This window comes from Phoca vitulina, unplaced genomic scaffold (genome assembly GCF_004348235.1).
Source record: "Phoca vitulina isolate PV1807 unplaced genomic scaffold, GSC_HSeal_1.0 scaffold91, whole genome shotgun sequence".
NCBI lineage: Eukaryota > Metazoa > Chordata > Mammalia > Carnivora > Phocidae > Phoca > Phoca vitulina.
This window is the reverse complement of record NW_022589794.1, coordinates 2,638,605-2,644,846: the sequence shown is the minus strand read 5'-3', so window position 1 is coordinate 2,644,846 and position 6,242 is coordinate 2,638,605.

The window sequence follows — 6,242 nt, the reverse complement described above, 5'->3', positions numbered from 1 at the left end:
TGGCCCGGCGTGCCCCTCCCCCCGGACTCCCCGCGTGGCCCGGCGTGACCCTCCTCTGGGCCCAGAGGAACGCGCTCTTCGCGGAGGTGGCCGAGGCCTGACCCGCTGGCTTGCTGAGCCTCACAGTTCCCATCAAAACTCGTTATTTTCCAACGGCCCTCGGAAGGCCTCCACGTTTGGGGGTCCTCTTCGACCCGTGACTGTCCGTGGACGGGTCGCATATTCTCTCTGGCAGCTGGAGGCGCCTCCTGGGACGCACGATACAAACCATGGGGTTTGGTGATGCGGGATGTCGCTTACGTGCGCCCGAGTGGCACTGAGATAACTAACGTAAACGCGGAGCAAAATTCATGCTAATAATTGTAACTTTTATTTAGTGAGAATGGCATTAAATACAGCAGACGAGCAGACAGGGACAGAGGACAAAGAGAAACTTCCCATTTGGGGCCCATATTGGCACCGTTTCCCGGCGCGCTGGGCCCCGCGGGCTACACGGCCAGTCCTCGGACGCTGGGCTCCGCTGGGGGCGTTGCCGTGCTGATGGCCGGGGCTTCGGGTTGGCATCTGGGTGCTGCTGACGAGGGCACGGGTGTTGGTGCCGCGCAGCGGAGGGGACGTCCGCGAGGTTTCCAGGGAGAGGACTCAGCGAGGACCTCTCCTCCCCGGCCGCGCGTCTGGGTTCGCGCTGTCCGTGGAGGCCGTGGCCGCTCCCGCTGGGCTCCTGCCGTCTCTCCCCGGCTACCGGCCCGAAAGAATCAAGTACAGAAATCTTATAAACAGAGGATTTACAGCCATGCGCGCTGGGGACCCGGGAGGGGACGCCCCCCAAGACTGGCTGGCCAGTGCGAGAGACAGTGGACAGGGAGTCCAGGAGAGGCGGCCCTGAAGCTTTTCCCGAACAGCAGGGTGGCCCAAGACGGAGACTGGATTGGGCAGCAGGGTGGGTCCCGTGTTGACCAGCCAAGCGCCAGCCCACCCTGGGAAGGACCCATCCCAGAAGCCCTACAGAGCCTGCAGCTTTGGGGGGTGGAACCTGGGGACCCTCAAAAAGGGATCTTTAAATGCCACAACCACAGGATTGGATCCCGTCTGCCTTTGGGGGAGTCGGGGTCATTACTTGGAAGGAGGGCAGGCAGAGGTGCTGTGATCTCAGATCCAGCTCCTGGGAGGCCCCGACCTGATGCCTTACTAGTTGAGAGCTGGGCCCCCACCCTTGGAGGTCGGGCCTGGGGTCTCGTGACCACCCTGCTGAGGACCGTTAATCACACGGTTAATGACTCAGCACTCCGGGCTCCCTCCAGCCCCTCTTCACGCCCTGAGCGCAGCTTGGCAATGTAACACACAAAATGTGGCAAATCACTATTATTCACGATGGCAAACCCATTCCTGCAGTGATAGCAGAGGATGTCAGGTTGATCCCAAGGGAAGCACGTAAGGGGGAGTGTTTGCTGGTGAATAGGGCTGTTGTCACGGCCGCCCAGGGCTGGGGCAGGACGCTGGGCCCACAGGGGTCTGGAGGCTGCGGGCAGGGAAGGGAGCCCCGTGGAAGAGGTTCTAACACGCACGAGCCCCATTTCTCTGGAGGTTTTCTACTTGCTCTCCCTTTCTGGACAGAGCTTCCTTCCGTGGAGAGACAGACGCCTCTGGAGCCGGGGAGACCAGGGAGACCTCTGCAGGGGACGCGTGCGTTCTGGCAGGCCCTGGGGCTGGCCTCCCCACCCCAGCTGGCTGGAGAAGCCCGTGCCCCCGCCGCAGAGCCCGGGACTCTGGGAGCTGGCAGGACAGACAACCCCCGACCTTGGACCTCGGAAGACCCGGCCCGGGCGGGCCTTTCTGCTGGTGTGCACGGGCAGGCCTGCGTGTACGGGACGTGCCGGCACGCGGGGGCCTGGCCCCTGGCTTCTGCGGCGCTTTGTCTGGGCACGGACAGAACAACTGCATGCTGTTCTGCGGAGGTGGGGGCAGGTCGAGAGCGGGGGCTCCCGTTCAGTGCCTTTGGCAGAACTCCCAACAGCAGGGAGGAAGTGAGGCTCAGAGGCCTCGCTCTGGAAGAAAAGCTGCTGAAACAGCTGCGGCCCAGCCCCTGCCCCGCCCCCCGGGCCCCACTTGGCAATGTCTCCCCGGCGGGTGGGTGGCCTCTGAGCTCCGGGTTCTGGGGATGCAGGTGGCGGCTGAGGGCCCTCCATGTGCCCAGGAGGGGGAGGCCGGGGGGCTGCCGGCTGGGCCGCGGTGGGGTCTCTGGGGCGGCGCCCACCCGAGAGGCTGAGCTTCGCGGCTGGGACACGGGCTCGGTGTGGGCGTCTGGGAAACTGGCCACGGCAGTGTGTGCCCCCTGGGCTAGTCGAGGGCTGGCATTCTCCCTGTGGGTCGCCGGGCTCAGGTGCTCTGCAAACCCAGCAGGAGAACAGTTCCCTCCACCCCTGGGGGGGGAAGGGGCTTTCTAGGTGTTTCTGGCTGGCAGCTGGTGGACCCTGCAGCAGGCGGGATTTTCTTGTGACTTCATCCCACCTGGAATCCAGAGTGACAGAGTTCTTGTGGGCCCAGGATGGGTGGCAGCGAAGGCTTCCGTGGCCCCTCATGCACTTGGGGGCGTCCCGGCTGCCATTCTGGGGCCAGAGCCTAAATCAAGGTGTAGGCCGGGCCCCGCTCCCTCTGGAGGCTCCGGGAGAGTCCTTCCTGCCCCTCCTGGCTCCTGGCGGTGGCCTTGGTGTTCCTCCACGCATCCCTCCTCCCTCTGCCCCCGGTCACGCGGTGACCCTGCCTGCCTCCCCCAGGTCTGCTTCCTCCCCTTGTAAGACACCGCTCATTGGACTCAGGGCCCACCCTCACCCAGGATGACCTCATCTGCACTGATGAGGTCTGCAACACGCTTTTCCCAGGTAATGTCACATTCTGAGATTCTAGGGGACGCGTGTGTTTGGGGGACACCATGCACCCAGCACGATATGCGTGTGTCGTTGTTGAATCCGTACAACACAACACGAGCTCCCTGTGGGGTGGGCAGAGACGTGGAAAACGTGCACGGAGGGGCCCCGTGGGGAGCAGACACGCTTCAGTTACCTGTGGTCCAGACTTAGCGGCATCCAGCCCCAGCAGCGTTGACCTGGTTCGTGGATTTGGGCAGGGCGTGGGGGGCTGGCTTGCATCTTGGGGTCAAGCTCATCTCTCAGGGCCAGCTGGCTGTCAGCTGCGGCCTCGGCAGGACGCTGGCCTCCCACGAGGCCTGGGCCTCCTCACAGCTCAGTGGCGGTTCCAGGCTCAAGCGTCTGGGGTGCAGAGAGAAAGCCAGGTGGAGCCTGGTCTTTGTCCCAGGTGTGGTGGGGCACGCAGGCCCAGGAATGCACATACTGCGGTGTGTCCTACCTGGGACTCCTGCTGCCCGAAGCCTGGTGTGGGAGGTCTGCCAACCCACTGCCCACGGGGCGCAGAACTCGGCATCCGGCCCAGAGTCGGCCTGGCCCGGCGGGATGTCCCCGCACTGCCACCTGGTGGCGGCTGCCCAAGCTCCGGGAAATTCCGGGTACCTGGTCCACCTGTGGCTTCTCCAGGCCCGGGAGTGGACTTGGCAGGGGTTTCTCGCAAGCACGGGCTCCAGCCCAGATGCTCCTTCACTGTCTGCTTCATCCTGCATGGGACACACGTCATCCAGGAACGGTTGGGAAGAATTCAGGAGCCTCTGGAACCCAAGGGCTGGAAACACCCAGACCCTCAAACAAAGAAGGCCCCCCAGGAGAGGCCGGCGTCCCTGCTGCCACAGCTCCTGGAGACTCCCAGCCTCCCCGCGCAGCCACTCCCTCCCCAGTGGACGGTGGACGGGCTCCTCCCCGTCTGGGGCCCAGGGGTCACCAGCTGCTGGCCTACGGGATGGAGAGCGGGGCTGGGCTGGGCGCTGGTGGGCCGAGCGGGTTGGACGGCTGGGCTTGTGTCTATGAACAGGCGCTGATGGCCCCCTGTGCCCCAGGGCCTGATGCGGTTCAGCGACCGTACCCACCGAGAGTTTCCCGCCACGCTCAGCCCCCTCCTGTCGTGACGCCGCATGTCCCCCCCCCCCCCCCCCCCCGTTCACTCCCTCCCTAGGCGTTGGGATGTGACTCATGCACAAGGCCCTCTGGGACCTTCATCCTGGGGAGGGAGGCTCATTGCGAGTTAGTCCCGGGCAGTGGCAAGTGCCCTGAGTGACCGGGGTCCAGGAGGGGCGTGGCCAGTGAGTGAGAGCAGCCTGCAGATGGGGAGGGGGGAGGGGCCGGGAGCACACAGGTGCGGAGGACTGAAGGCTTTCCTCGGGGACGGGGACGGCCTCCGGGACTGGTGTTCGGTGGAGGGTTGTTTCTGTTCTTTCTGGCCTCTGGAGATCCAAGCTGGTGCTGCCATGGCTCTTTCCTGAAATCTCGTCTTCCAAGCCAGGCGCTCAACCCTCGGTCTGGGGACTGCTTTGCACGGAAGGTACACCCGGCGGCCGCCGTCAGCCGCAGCCCTGGGTCCCCTCTCGGTGGCGGGCAGAGCAGGCTAGCGTCTAGCGTCCGGATCCCATGGGCAGGGATCCAAGCTCTGGCGCCCAGCCCCCACCGTTGCCCTGGGCAACCGCGGGAGCGGGGATGCTGTCCCTAACCTTAAAAACTGATTAGGGACCTGCTATAGCCTCAGTCTGAAATCGGATTAAGGGGGAGGGTTAGCGGGTTTAGGGACCCAGGCAGCGCGTCCTCCAAGGCATCCATGGCTCCCCCTTCCTGCGGAGATTAACTTATTCAGTTGCAAGGACTGTGGCCAGGAGGTCAGAGACCGCTTGCAGGTAGGAGGCATTGGGCGGGTTCTGCCCTCGGGGGCTCTGGGTCTCGGCGTTTTCCATGCCCCCGCTCACCTCCCTGTTCTGCGGGGAGAGACCCCAGACGTGTACTGGCCCCATCTCAGGTCAGCACGGCCCTGTCAGACCCCGAGCACAGCAGAGCTCTTCCTGCAGCCGCCGAACCCCCTCTCCTCCAGCCGCAGGCCCGTCTGCTGTCTCCCCACCTTCCACGTGCCTCTGTCTCAGGGCCTGGGCGCTGGGCCTTCCCTAGGCTGCGACGCTTTTCCCCGAGCTGTGTGAGTAGCCCACTCCCTCCCCTCCTTCGGGTCAGCTACCTGACCTTCCCCTCCCGGCACCTTCCTTTCCCTGCGTGCTGGACCCCACGGCGTCCGTCAGCGCCCGTGCGGTCCTCTGTCGCCCCCCTCCTCCTGTGCTCAGGGACAACAGGGATTTCTTTGTGCACCTATCCCCCCCGCCGACCGCTGCACCCCCAGCGCCTGGATCCGCGTCCGCTGCAGCCCTCAAACAATGTCCGTGCAGAGAACGGGTAAAGGGAGCCTAGGGTGATCCAGTCTGCCCGGGAGAAAGCCATCTCTGGTGCTCGGCGGTCCACATCTCTGCGCCCCACAGGACGCGGGCCAGGATTCGAAATCCTGAGCATATTGGAGGAAACTTAGTCCGAGGGCCTGCCCCGCGTGTCCTGTTCCCGTGACGCTCCGCTGAGGGACAGGAAGGAAGGAGAGGCGTGGACACGGCCGCTGGAGCCTGCACGCGGCACCTCACACCCGTGTCCGGCTGGCTGGGCGGCCAGGGCCCTTGCAGCCCCCGACCGCTGGGGGGCTGCCCCCCGCTGGCCGCTCCGGCTTCCTCCCATTGCCTCCTCGTGCAGGAGGGAACGCTCTGCAGCATTATTGACTCCCAACCTTTCCTCCCTGTTTTCTCCTTAAAAAAAGTTGTGAGAGGGGCGCCTGGGTGGCTCAGTTGGCTAAGCGACTGCCTTCGGCTCAGGTCATGATCCCTGGAGTCCTGGGATTGAGTCCCGCATCGGGCTCCCTGCTCAGCGGAGAGTCTGCTTCTCCCTCTTACCCTCCCCCCTCTCATGCTCTCTGTCTCTCATTCTCTCTCTCAAATAAATAAATAAAATATTAAAAAAAAAAAAAGTTGTGAGAAACATTTTTTAACTCGACCAGTTAATGCCTGAACCTATTCTTGCAAAAAATTCAAAGATAGCAGATAAAACAGCCCGCTCTGGCCCCTGCCTCCTGAGCCCCCTCTCTGGGGTCCGCGAGCGCTGGGAAACCCCAGGGCCGGGAGGCGGGGGCCTCGAGGCTTTTCCTGCCCCACACCCACGGTGGGTGTGCTGCCGGAGCGTCTGCCGGCCTGGCCCCTGAGTCCGAGTCCCCCCAGGACCCGCTGTGCTTGAGTGAGAAGCAGCCCTTGTCACGGAAGCCTGGGGATG